Consider the following 15,067-nt stretch of genomic DNA (forward strand, 5'->3'; position numbering starts at 1 on the left):
CCAACCACTTAATTCTTCAAAGTCTTTGATAACCATTAAAGGCTTTCAACCTTCAACCACTTAATCCCCCAAAGTCTCCAATAACCATTAATGGTTAACTCAAACCCTCTTACATGGTTAAAGAATTTGTTTTAACTCAACCTTCACCCAACCCAAGGGTCTCATCAGGCCTTTAATGCTTTGACCATGATTATCTCTTAATCATTTGCACAAAGGTTTATCCTTGGATTAACTCTTAATCCATTGGGTAAGCCTAACTTAAGCTTAACCCTTATCTCTTAGATAACCTTAAGGTCTTCTCAAGCATTTAATGCCTCCAACCCCTTCTCTCAACCCAACCTTATGTTGACACTTGTCACCATTTCATTGGTGCCAATTACAAACATGGATCCCCAACTTTCAAACTCAACCCTTGATTAAATCTTTTAATCCTGACCATCCATTGCTCTATTTTTGCTATAAATAGAGCCCTCATTCCTTCATTTTGATCATCCTCCAAATTTGTAGTATCACACTTATGCTCAAATACATTCAAGCTCTCATATATTAGTTTTATGCTCATCATTTAGCCTCTCTTTAGAATAGAAATTGTCTAAATATGCATGTTTAGAATACTTTCTTTATCATTTAGCTCAATCATAGACTAAATATATCATGTTAGGATAGTATTTATACTAACCTTGTCATCTTATCATCTAGTTTATTGCATTTCCAGAATCATATATAGCTTAGCATACCTTTCATTCTAAATCTATCAAAACATCCCTTGTTCTTGCATTTGCCACCCCTAAACCATTTTGCTCAGTGATCTGAGAGCAAAAACATTGGTTTGAAGGACATTGTGAGATAGAGAACCATGGGACCCACCTTGGAAAGCTGAATAACATGTCGTTATTCCATAGCTTGCACCAAGAAGTCTTGTGTGTGTGTGTGGACAAGTCATTTAGCAATATTTTCACATATTGAGTTTTATCAGCCCACTTTTCCTGCATACATTTCTGGCGCCCACCGTGGGGCTAGACCCCATATATCAAATCAGTTTTTGAATTTAAACACTTTTGCAGGTCCGTGGGAAACATGAATTAGCGCGTTTAGTTCACTGTTTAGCGCATCCGATTAATAGCTTAGAGCATCCAGTCCACTGTTTAGCACGTGATGTCCATCTGTTAGCACATCACATCACTAATTTCCTGAAGGTCTCAGTGTGGGAGAAAAATAGAGCAGCGCCTTCGGCACACAGAGTAGCGCATGCAGTAAACAGTGTAGCGCATTGGGGAATTATTTTAGCGCATCCAGGTTATATTGTAGCACGTGCAGTCCTTTCTGTAACGCATCACAGACAGAAGACAAAAATTAAAATTGTAATCGAAATAAAATTTAGACTTGTAGAAGTCCACCAAAATCCAGATTTCTCTGACTATTTGATTGGAATTTTGCAGGACTTTGACAATTTCTTGCAAGTAGAGCTGGATTTTATTTGTAGAATTACAAATAGTTTTAGATTTTGGCTAACTTAGTCAAGTTAGTTAAAATTTAGAGTCATTTTAATTCTTGTTGGATAAAATAGGACTCACCTTACTTTGGGTTGTAAAACGAACCACAACAACAATCTTTTCTTACTTTTCTAGGAGAAAATTTCTCAGTTTGAGTTTTAATAAGAATAAAACAATCTTCATTTCTGCAAGAAAGGGCTAAAAAGAATATCACCATCCTTTGGTGCTTAAAAGGATCAATTTTACATTTTGCAAAGAAAAAAGAACCTCACTTTAACAAATTTTGTTTAAAATCAAAGATGGAAGATCTTCCCCTTTTGATCGATTTCTTTTGTTGACAAAACATCGAATTTACTTTGTTGACCAAATTCCTTTTCATAGATCAAAAAATCATTGCCTTGAAAGGATAAAATAAACACCATGTTTTTGTGGAGCAACATCTCCATATAGATTTTAGCAAATCACTGAATTGAAAGGCTAAAAAGAACCAACTTGATTGCTTTGTCTCGAAAGTGGAAGGAATATGTTCTCCCCTTAACTGGGTGATCAAAAATCCAGACCACTCTTACAATTTTCTGTATTTCAAGCATTTACATCCTTTAGCAGGCCTGCCTTCCCGAGGACTTGGAATCAACTCTTAAAGCCGTTTATGGCCGGTGTGAAGGGAACGACCTAAGTGGGGAATGGCTTTAACGCCAAGAATTCCAACCCACTATAATCAAAAGTGGAAAGTGACGAAAGTCCTTTTCAACGATTGTGTGCAGCGATTAGCCTTCCCCCAGTATCTTTACGATATGTAAAGCCTTTGTTCTAAAGGTTGGGAAGTCTCTTGAGGGATTTTTCACTGACGGTCGAACGGGAAGCCTGATTACGAACCATAAAAATAGAAGCTTTGAACCGAGTCAGTAACCAGACATTTATAACATCATAGTGCAAGGGTGGGGAAGAATCCACCCCCAAGATTACTCACCATATATCTCCCAAGATAACTACTCAATTGTGAAGCGATTCACTTTGAGTTAATTTCTAGCAAAAGGCAAAAAAGCGGGCGCCCTCTAGGGGGTGACACGGCTGTTTGAGCTGGCGGAGTATTGAGACTAGTGGGCTATGATGTTATTTATGACCCTTGACTAAAGAGTCTTTCTGAAGATTATTATTTGTATCCAAACCTGTTAAAACATTGGGGATTTGAACACATCCTCGCAAAACATACACTTTTTGTTAGATTAGGCAAAATGGTTGTAATTTTTGTGTCATGCTTGCATTTACTACTTCAGAAAATCATCCATCAAACTGGAAAAATTCATAGCAAAAATTCAAAAATCACAAAAAAACCAACCAAAGGAAAAATATGGGCAGTTCAGCGCATAAGAGCAACTTCTTAGCGCATGGAGTACTTCTGTTAGCGCATCCAAACCTCAAGTTAGCGCTTCGATTCCAAACAGTAGCATTTTATCCCAAAACAAATCAGTGTTGCAATGTTTTAGCGCATCAGAAAAATAGTCTAGCGTGTGGAAGCAACAGCTTAGCGCGTGAAAACCAAACATTAGCGCATAAAGTTCAACAGTTAGCACGTAACAGACCCAGGATAGCGCATAGCATTTTCAACAGTTAGACAACAATTTTTAAATAGTCAAAAATTTTAGCGCGTGTCTAGGGGCAGCCTAGCGCGTGTGGTTATCATTTTAGCGCATAGAGGCATTTCAGTAGCGCATGTAGACTCTATTCTAGCACGTGATCAAAAATAGAAAAACAGAGAGCAAAACCGAGAAAAATTTTGAAATTTTCAAAAATATTTTTAGAAGCCTTTTTCCATCAACATCATTTTTCATCGAAGCAGAGTGATAAACAAACCATTAAAACTATTTCTTGAGCTACATTTGTGTCAAAACAAACGTTGTCAAAAATCCTAAATGAATCGCATGATAAAGGATGTCTCTCCTATCATAATCCGAAAATCTCATCATCAGTATCAACAGAATCCTTTACCATCTTACGGATTTTTATCTCAAAAACACTTGTTTAAAATTTTCAAATTGTCAAATCAAGTTTCCAGATTGGGAGGCTTTTATCCATATCATTTGACACACTTTGTTGTGAAGGGGCATCTAAACCTTCACTTTGATAAGAGTAAGATTTGAAATTTTCAAAAACAAAAATCAACTGAATCCAAACAAATCAAAGGAAACCATTGATCACTCATGCATGACTAATCCCCTTATAGAATAAGAAAGAACCTTTATCGTAACATCACGTTGAAGAAACAACAACCTAGTTTTTCCAAATTCATCAAGAGAAATAAGTTTTTATACATCAATCGTCAACTCTTCAAATCTCATTGGGTATTCCTTCATCACGTCAAATGATATATCCAAAACAAATCCAATGAATTTGACAAAGAACCCTTGAAGACAAGAGCCTACTGTCAAAAGTCTTCTTTTAATCAAATCATAAACCGCGGAGGAAAGATCAATCCAGCATTCTTGCCTGACGAGTGCATCACTTATAACACATCTAGACCAGAACCACCCACCCCTGAGCAACACATCGAAGAGGATTTTGTCCCCTTCATCACTGAAAGTTTCTACTAAAATGTCTGTTACTCGCTCTCAAAAGAACCAACAAAGTGAGACACACGTAGAATCAAGTATGAATTGAAGATTGTCAAATCCTTTTGAAGTTCCACACTCGAAAGAGCCTGAAATTACTGAAGCACTTCTTCAGGAATGTCAAGAAAATCCTTCATTCCAAAAACTCATCAAAAGGCTTATGGAGAATGACAAAGAAAAGTATCTACTCATGCTCACAAGTAAAGGCGTTAAAATTCTCGAAGATTTAGACACAAACATCTTTCAAACTAGATCTCGACAATACGCCTATCAAGAACAACAAAGAGAAGAAGAAACTCACATACCTGAGCAGCATATTCCAGAACAATGTATACCAGAAATGCATATACTTGAGCTTGAAACTCCAGAACAAAACATACCGTTTACCACACCTTTTTAGCTAAGAACAAATACAAGGGAAGAACTCTTCCCTTGGCAAAATAATGCACCTTTGGTTGCTCTTACTCAACAAATGCAAATGTTGCAAAGACAAATGCAAGATATGCAACAAGGGACAACAGTGCGGTACTCTTTAAACAAAATCTGTCCTTATCCATTTGACAGAAGATTGAACATGGTACCTTTTCCTCCAAACTCAGATGTTCCCAAATTTGATAAATATGATGGGAAAAGTGATCCTCGGGATCATGTTCAAGAATTTTGCACCATGAGTCTTGAATTTGCTCATGATGACACCTATCTAATGAGGTTATTCCCAAGAAGCCTGGGAGGACAAACAATGGAATGGTTATCCAAGATTACACCACCTGTCAGATCATTTATGAATTGGTTAACAAATTCATAACCCAATATTCGTATAATATTCAACATGCCATAACCATGCTCGATGTCTGCAATATCAAACAAAAGAACAATGAAACATTCATGATATTTCTTCAACGCTGGCGACGCATGGTATCACGATACCCTCGAGATATTCCTGAAAAGGAGAAAATGAAAATCTTCATCGATAACTTGAATGGTGAAATGAGTTACAAACTAAAACTTCAATGCATACCATCTTTCGCTAAATTGATTGAAAATGGCATTCAAGTAGAGGAAGCATGTGTCAAAAAGGGAACACTCAAATTCTACAAGGAAGGAACAAACTCATCAAACTACAATAATCAGAACAACACCAACCTTGACAAATCTCCATTTTGGACTCGAAACAAAAATGAAGGCAACAATGAATCATATGATCCCAAATCTAAGCAACCAATGCTTGCATTATCAGGAAATCCTCAAAATATGAAAAATCCTAAAAATGCTACTCCCAGTGCTAACACATATACACCAAACACTAATCAAGGACAACTCAACACAAACAACACCAATGATACTCAAAGCAAAAACTTGAGTCCAGGACCTAACAACAATTCACGCAACAATACAAACAATTTCCAAAAGCGTATCTTCACACCACTGGGACAATCATTAGAATCAGCATTCAGAGAACTTTTGGCAAACAAGATTCTTTCTTTGCCTCCAATCAGCAACTATGAACCCCCAATCAAACCACCTTGGTGGAATGATTCACACTATTGTGATTTCCATCGCAACAAGGGTTATAGAATGAATGATTGCATGAGATTGAAACACCTGGTACAGGACATGATTGATCAAGGGGACTTAACGGTAGATGGTCTCAAAACAAATGGTGATCACGGAGCCTTCAAAAATCCTCTCCCAAATTACAACAAAGATGGAGCATCAACCTCAGATGATACACGCGGAGCTCGTATCAATCACATCTACAACAACACCATCAACCACATATCAGCTAAAGATCATCAAGTAAATGTCATTACCATTCGAGAATGGCATGATCATGAATCTGTCAATGTAACAACCCGAACTCAGAAATATGTCTTGAAAGGACATACTGCACCTACAATTGCCACACCAAAAATCCAATATGACCTGGTTAGCCAACTACGTAAGACTCCAGCTCAAATATCCATACTAGAATTGTTGAAACTATCTCCAAAGCACAAAGACATATTGGAACAAGCACTATTGGAAACCAATGTACCTCAAAATCTGGATACAGACAGATTTCAAGCCATGGTCGCCCATATGACAAGACCTCATAACCTCACCTTCTCAGAACATGACAATACTTCCTTGAGTCACCCACATAATACTCCTCTCCATATTGAAGTCATTGTTTGCAAACACCAAGTAAAAAGAGTCTTAATAGATGGAGGAGCCGGACTTAATATATGTACTTTAAAGCTTATCCATGCATTAGGCTTCTCAGAAGAATCTATTAATCCCTGCAAGAAGATTACCATAAAAGCATATGATGATGAGGAAAGGTCCTCTAAAGAAACTGTGATATTACCTATTCAAGTGGGACCAATGCAAAAGGATACTATATGTCAAGTTTTAGACATAGATCTTACCTACAATATTTTGTTAGGGCGACCCTGGATACATGAAATGCAAGCAGTACCTTCTACATATCACCAGTGTGTCAAGTTTCCTTATGATGGACAAGAAATCTCCATATCTGTTGATCACAATCCATTTCAACATTGCAATGCAATGGGGGCAACCCAAGACAGTTTGGTTCCTCATAATACAGAAAAGCAGTGATCCTTGACATCAAATCTACAAACAGCAAAGCCCAACTCCTTGTTTGAAGAATTCAAGTGGAAGATGCAAATCAAAGACCAGGGCATGGGAGAATATTCTTTGGAGCCTTTATGTTTAGCCAAATTGCCAACATCACCTAGATCGCATGGTTTGCCTACTACATCAACACATCTGGCCACTTAGCCCATCACCAAATTTGATGGTACCTTCATCCAATTGGGTACTCTAGCACATGAATTAGAAGACAAGGACATTCTTAGCTGGTTATACAAAGATGAGGAAGAAGATAATAGAGCAATCGCTCTGGACATTGTTCTACCAACACACCTATATGGAAAAGGATACTTAATCATGAAGCAAATGGGATATGGCAGTAAAGGACCTATTGGGAAACGCAAAGAAGGAGTCATTGAACCTATAGATCTTCCTTCACAACCTAGTAGAAACAAAGCTAGATTGGGTTCTAAACTCACGTTCCTATTGAAAAAGCCGCCCAGCACAACTACAAAACCTCAATGGAAGGTAAAGAAGAAGTACAAAGAAGAATCCTGGCAGGAAGCACTCTTTGAATCAGCAGAAACAATTCGCAAGGCACGGGAACATCAAGATCAGAAGTTGCATCAGGGAAAGCTTCTAAATCATAAAAAGGCCATATCTATAGCAGTAGCTCATATTCAAACACCAATGTCTCAAGAACAAATCATGTCATCTCCAAATACTGTTATTCCTCCCCGAGGAAGCACAGTCTATGAACAAATCCAGAAAGTGGAAGACGGATCTAACACAGAATCAACACAAAATATCAAAATGATATCCATCATCAAAAATTTGTTTTCACCATACAACATACCTGTTTACAGCACAGATAGAATCTGGGATGATGCCTATGAGACAGATTCCAATGAATATGAATGAGGTACCTGCTCCAATGCTACTACAAATATCCTGGATGATACTGATTCTATATCTCTTTTTCAAGAAGAATATAACGCAGAAGATAGACCTCTTGAATTTGGACCACAAAATATCTATGACGCCAAGGAAAGCGAACAGAAACATTACGAACAAGTCTATGTGGAAGATGATACCATCGAAGACCTTGATGAAACCCTGGACTTCTTTAAAACCAAGAACAATCACACTGAACACTCTATCCTAACACTTACAGTAGCAGAGCTTGATCCACCCAATGATTCCTTACCACTCGTCTTTCCTGACTGAACCTAAAACCCACGATATACCAATTTTCCTAGATGATGAGTCTATTATCCATTACCTATGTACTGTAAATCCAGAAACAGGCTCTACCAGTGAACAAAATAATGATGTCTGTCAATCAGGGAGTGCCAAGTCTCTCAGTCACAAAAATAAACCAAATAGAGGATCTGATGCTGAAAACCAGTCACTGGCAGCTCTAGATCACAAAAAAATAAAAATAAAAGACGCATCTGAGAGTGAAAACCTTTTTAAGGCACCTGATGATGGGAGACTTGGCACTCTTCCTGAACACTTTCATGAGCAATCACCCATTTTGATTGAGCCCATTCAATCAATCAACATTGGTACCACAGAAGTAGCCAGAAACATACACCTTGCAAAATCTCTGACAGAGGAAGAAAGATCGGCATTCATCATCTTCTTTAAAAAATAGCAAATCAACTTTGCCTAGTCATATGCTGATATGCCCGGAGTAGATCCACACTTAATCATGCATCACTTGTCCATTTCTACAGGAGTTAAGCCGGTCAAGCAAAAGCTACGAAAGATGAATCCACAAGTGGCACTCATGGTCAAAACTGAACTGAAGAAATTATTAGATGTCGGATTCATCCGACCCATTGACTATGCAGAATGGCTTTCCAACATCGTTCCAGTATCAAAACCAGATGGTAGTATCAGAATATGCACTGACTTCAAGGACGTCAACAAAGCTTGTCCAAAAGATGACTTTCCTCTACCCAGTATCAACATAATTGTAGATCTCACAGCAGGCCATGCAATGCTCTCACTAATGGACAGTTTCTCAGGCTATAATCAAATCAAAATAGCTCCTGAAGATCAAGATAAAATAGCGTTCACCTGTCCTTGGGGAACCTACTATTGGATGTTATGCCTTTTGGCTTAAAGAATGTAGGGGCCACTTATCAAAGAGCAATGACAACAATATTCCATGACATGATGCACACGTTTATGGAAGACTATGTGGATGATTTATTAGCTAAATCCTTCACTAGAGCTAAACATCTCGGCATCCTAACAAAGATCTTTGATCGATTGGAGAACTTCCAGGTCAGGCTCAACCCTAAGAAGTGTGTCTTTAGGGTTACATCAGGCAAGTTACTAGGCTACATAGTCTCAGCTAAAGGTATTGAAGCTAATCCAGCAAAGGTACAAGCTATTATGGACATGCCACCACCACAAAATATCAGTCAACTCAGATCTCTATAAGGATGACTTCAATCAATCAGGCGATTCATCGCTCAACTAGCAGATAAAAGCCTACCATTTAACCATTTACTACACAAAAATGTACCATTCAGGTGGGAGACCAAATGTGCAGAATCTTTTTACCAAATCAAATAGTACTTGATGAATCCACCAGTTCTAGTACCACCAGTCGTAGGAAAGCCACTTATACTATATATCTCAACAATAGATATATCGCTGGGGGCACTATTGGCACAAGAAGATCAACAAGGAAAGGAACGCGCCATATATTACATTAGTAGGACATTGAATGGCTATGAACTCAACTATACATTCATTGAAAAAGCTTGCCTAACAGTGGTCTTCGCATCTCAGAAGTTTTGACATTATATGCTAGCACACACCATTAAGCTAGTCGCAAAAATTGATCCTCTCAAATATCTACTCAGCAAGGCAGCTCTTACAGGACGATTGGCTAAATGGGTCATGATTCTCAGTGAATTCGACATCCAATACACAAAAAGACGAGCCATCATTGGACAAGCAATTGCAGATCAGCTGGCTGACGCACCGCTACCAGGAAAACAAACCATGGAGATTGAATTTCTAGACAAGGATGTTCTTGCTCTTTCTCCCAAACAATGGACCCTATACTTTGATGGATCCTATACACAACATGGTTCAGGGGCCGACATTCTATTCATCACTCCTGAAGGACACACTATGCCAAGATCATATAGGCTTATGTTTCCTTGCACAAATAATGTGGCTGAATATGAGGCATTGGTTATAGGCATCAAAATGGCCGTCGAATGGAAAATCACAGAGTTAAAAGTCTATGGAGACTCACAACTAGTTGTCAATCAAATCAACAACAACTATCAGACAAAGGATGACAAGCTACTACCCTACAAGCGAATGGTGGATGACTTCAAATAGTATTTTGTGCACATCACCTTTGAACAAATACTAAGATTGAACAACAAAGCAGCCGATGCAATGGCTACTATCGCTTCACTACTACAAATTACAGAGCAACAGAGTCGTTACGAGTTCCTGGTAGAGCAACTATTCTCTCCCGCCTATGACCACTCTGAATCCCAAGTTATCTATGCCTTGATTGGTTCCGATTCTCTGTTATATGGGCCAATATACAACTATCTCAAACACAATATCTTACCAATAGACCAATCCTGTAACCAAAAATGTAACTTTATCTGACAAGCTACCCATTATACCCTTACCGCTGATACTTTATATCGTCGAGGTCTAGATGGTACTCTTCTTCATTGCCTTGATCGTAATGATTCTGATTCTGCTTTACACGAGCTTCATGAAGGTATTTGTGGCACACATTCAAGTGGTACTACTCTTGCTAAAAAGATTCTACGGATGGGATACTACTAGCCTACAATGGAGAAAGACTCATATCACTTCGCCAAGAAATGTCCTAAATGCCAGATCCATAGCAATCTGATACATGCACCAGCACAGGAACTACAACCATTTACAACATCCTGGCCCTTTTGTCAATGGGGACTAGATTTAGTTGGCAAAATTCATCCTTCATCTTCAAATGGACATAAGTTCATTATAACTGCAACAGAATACTTTACCAAATGGATCGAAGCAGTTCCCATGACCACAGTGACTGGGAAGCAAATTGCCTCTTTTATCCTAAATTATCTGATCTGCAGATATGGTATTCCAAGTTCAATCGTCACAGATAATGGACGACCTTTCAAAAACCATGATGTACAAGAACTATGTGAAAAGTTCAAAATCCAACATTAGTTTTCTACACCATACTACCCATAGGGCAATGGTCAAGCAGAAGCATCTAACAAGACAATCTTGAAAATCCTAAAGAAAATAGTGAATGACGCAGGCAAAGATTGGCACGTACAACTCAATCCAGCACTTTGGGCTTACCGAACTAGCATCCGTACACCTACAGGAGCAACACCATACTCATTGGTATATGGATCAGAGGCCATTTTACCCCTGGAGGTAGAAATTCCATCTCTCAGAGTCTCTTTGAAAGGTTTAATCCCAGATGAAGAATATCGAGTTAACCGACTGCAAGAACTTGAACTATTAGATGAAAGACGCCAACATGCTTACACTCATCTCAAAGCATATCAACAACGCATGTGCAGAAGCTACAATCACAAGGTCATTCCCAGAAACTTCAAAATTGGTGATTTAGTCCTCAAAGAAAATCCAAGAAATCAGCAAGATCGAGAAAAGAAAGGGAAATTTGAACCTAACTGGTTGGGTCCCTATGTTATCATATCAGTCTATGGATCAGGTGTCTATCAGCTTACAACTTCAGAAGGAGATGTGCTTGACGAACCAACTAACAACATCCATTTGAAGAAATACTATACTTAAGGGGCCTAGTGCACAGAAAAAAGCCAAAAACAAATCAAAAAAATCAAAAAATCCAGAAAAAGCAAAAACAACGTACAATAAAAACAAATGGTGAAAACTTGGTAAACAGGCGCTCTTGTGAAAGAACGGCTCCTCTATCTATCTCCATGACATTTTATCCATCAAAACACTATCGGCCATCGCCCAACACTTAGCATACATCCATTCAGGACATACTTAGCATAGTCACTAGCCTAGGTTATCCATATATATATATCCTCTTACTGCATTCCACCATGGCTTGGAAATCACTGTACATGATCATATCCGGAGGCACACTCAGCTAGGGGTATTAACTTGTTCAAAAACTTGCAAACATTCAAGACACCACAACTATTGCAAAACTCAGACGCATGACATCCAACAACCAAAACTACGCTTCATCACAAAAATAAAACAAAACAATTCACAAAAATACCAAGGATGGATGATTTTCTGAAGTACTAAATGTTGCATTTTCGCATAAAAATCTCAACTAGTTTTGCATTTTGAACTTTTTAATTATTGAATTCTCTTCCTTTTCTCACTAAATGCTTCAAAGCTAGAGATCATGAGGAACTTCCAATATTTTCTTAGTCTTCTATCTGGGAGGAAGATCACTTGTACTGTGTGAATACTTGCCCCGAGACGTGATACATTAAATATCACTGAAGACTTGATTCCACTTCATGTATACAAATGATTTAATCTTGTTTGTTTACGCAATATGCACTCAGGTCGTCCTGGTTCAATTATACCTTGACGCTTGTGCTATCTTGCAAAATCAAACATCATGTAAATTTTTCTCAGGTCATCATGGTTCAATTATACCATTATGCTTGTATAAATTTTCAACATATCCTAAACAAATCAATACTCAATGATGAAACCTACAAAGAAAGCAAATAACATATGGTTGTATCGGGATGGCAAAATACAAAATGAGGATGCTCCAAAAACATTAGTTGCATATCATTTTCAATTAGTTGCATATCATTTTCAACTTAGTTGCATATCATTTTCAATTAGTTGCATCTCATTTTCAACTTAGTTGCATATCATTTTACACTTAATTGCATATCATTTTACAATAAATGGCATATCATTTTACACTTAAATGCACATAGCACATCATTATCATACATCTCACAACATATCAAATCATACAAAAAAAAAATCTAAAGCATACATACTGCATCATACATTATACATTTACACATTGCATCATCATAAAGTAAAGACATATCCCACCTAACATGCATCCATATAAATACATCACATGATCAAAGAAAATGGCACCGTATATATATATATATATATATATATATATCTCAAAAATGATCCAAATGTACAAAATGTGTCAAACACTGTGTCCAGTACAAAGAATACAATGCTCAAAAATACAACAGAGACCATGTCTCTCTCACGTATGACTATCCCCTGACGGAGATGGTCTCGCTCCAGATGTCCTTGCTCCTAGATCTCCAGGAGGATCCTGTCTCAGTGGCCCTGTGACACCTCAGCTCTCAGATCGTGACCCAATATCTCGAGATCGGCTAGATCTCGACTATGCAAAACTCTGTACTCAGCGATCCCTAGGTACTATAGCCTCATAATGCCGCCGATAGTACTCTGCCTCCTGAGCTCTCAATGCCAGCTCTCTCAAGGTGTCTCTCATCGGACCACCTGTCGCTGCTCTCTGCATACTTGTGACCAGCTCCTCTGCTTGCCCTCTCTGCTCTATCTCGGTATCTCACTCAGTGGTCAACTGTGCAATCTACCGCTGATATGTCAATACATGTGCCTGCAGCTGTTGTACAGTAATCTGTAAAGTCCACTTCTGAGCATCCTCAATGTGACCCGGGACCCGAACCCGTAGCGGTACCTGTGCAAGGGGAACTCCTCCCACTCGACCTGTCCTCGGTGCTAAAGGTGGGAGTACATCCGTCCTCCTCCTCTGTGCTGGTCGCCTAGCCTCCTCCGGACCACCCACTATAGCTAACACCTCCTCCACTCTCCCCTCTCCCCTGGCTCCAATAGCCAATCCACCTCTCCCCCTGTCTATCACTGCCTGCCTCACCGCTCTATCCACACCTCTATCCCCTCTCCTCCCTCTATCTCCCCGTCTCCCTCTGACTCCTCTCCCTCGTCCTCCTCCTCCATCATCTCCATCATCTCCCTCGTCTCCCTCCTCCTCATCATCATCAAAGGTTGGCCTCATCTCCTCAGGATCAGATATCCTAGCCACCGCCCGCGCAACAAACAATCTAGCAAATTCATCGGTCATGCTGCATCCAAAATTTCTGGGGCATAGTCCCATATCTGCCCTGCTAATCCCACAAACTCCTCCACCACCATTGCACTATCAGTGGTCGGCCCCCAATCAGCTACATCCTACCTCCGTCATCCATACAAGAAAGTTCCCTGCGGTATACCCTGCTGGCGCCCAAACTGCCTCAAAACTCGGGTCACCACAAACCTCTTTATAACAAACGGGGTCCTCCCGATCAGGTATCTAGTCATAAATACAAACGGCATCTCCAGCCCATCCTCAGCCCACACCTCGCATCCTGTATACGGTCACCATGTGACCATATCAATGTCATCAAGTACTCTCCTTGAGTGCTCTAGTTTGCCGAGCTTACGCTGGACAACTAGACCCCTGTATCCGTAGGCATATGCCACTCCTACGGGCCTGTCCCTGTCTGCTAGTGGCCTCACCACTAGAATATGCTCCCAGCACCATACCTGTAATAATGTCACGTTAGTTGACAAACTGTCGTAACCAAGATATACTACCTCATGCAGGCCCCTGTATAGATGGGCCAGCATAGCTAACCCCCATGAAAACCTCCAGTCCTGTGTGACCATCTCCTCCAAAACCAGCCCCCATCCCACCGAAAATCCCTTTGACCTGCGATCAGGACAAAGGAATCCACCAATAAACCCTGCTAGTACGGATGGCAGCGGTGCATAATCTAGGTCCAAAAACTCCTGCCATTGGATCTCATAGCCGCAGACTGTATCATCCTGGAATATGTGGCGTAGTGCCTCTGTCCCACCCTCCTCCGACTACTCATATGGTAGTAGTGCCCCTACTACAGGAATGCGCAGGATCCTGTAACAATCCTCTGGTGTGACTGTCATCTCTCCAGTAGCAAAATGGAAGGTGTTTATATCGGTATGCCACCTCTCCGCAAGTGCTGTCAGTAGTCCCCGATTCATAGTGAACCGAGGCATATCCAAGAGGGAAGTCAACCCACATCTCTCGATGATATCGAGATCGGCCTGCGACAACCACGGTATCAATGTCCACGGTCTCAAAAATCTCTTCTGTGACTGAACCACACCCAATCGCTCCTGTCAAACAAGCAAAACAAATCCAATATCAGTTTCCACATCAAAAAAAAGATATCAAAATCAAACTCACATCAACAACATGAAACACATTTGCTCATCTACATCAAGTTCAAAATCCTATCATTTCATATCAACTTGTAAAACAACTCAAGTTCTCACAAACCA

This window comes from Cryptomeria japonica, chromosome 11 (assembly GCF_030272615.1).
Source record: "Cryptomeria japonica chromosome 11, Sugi_1.0, whole genome shotgun sequence".
Classification (NCBI taxonomy): Eukaryota; Viridiplantae; Streptophyta; class Pinopsida; order Cupressales; family Cupressaceae; genus Cryptomeria; species Cryptomeria japonica.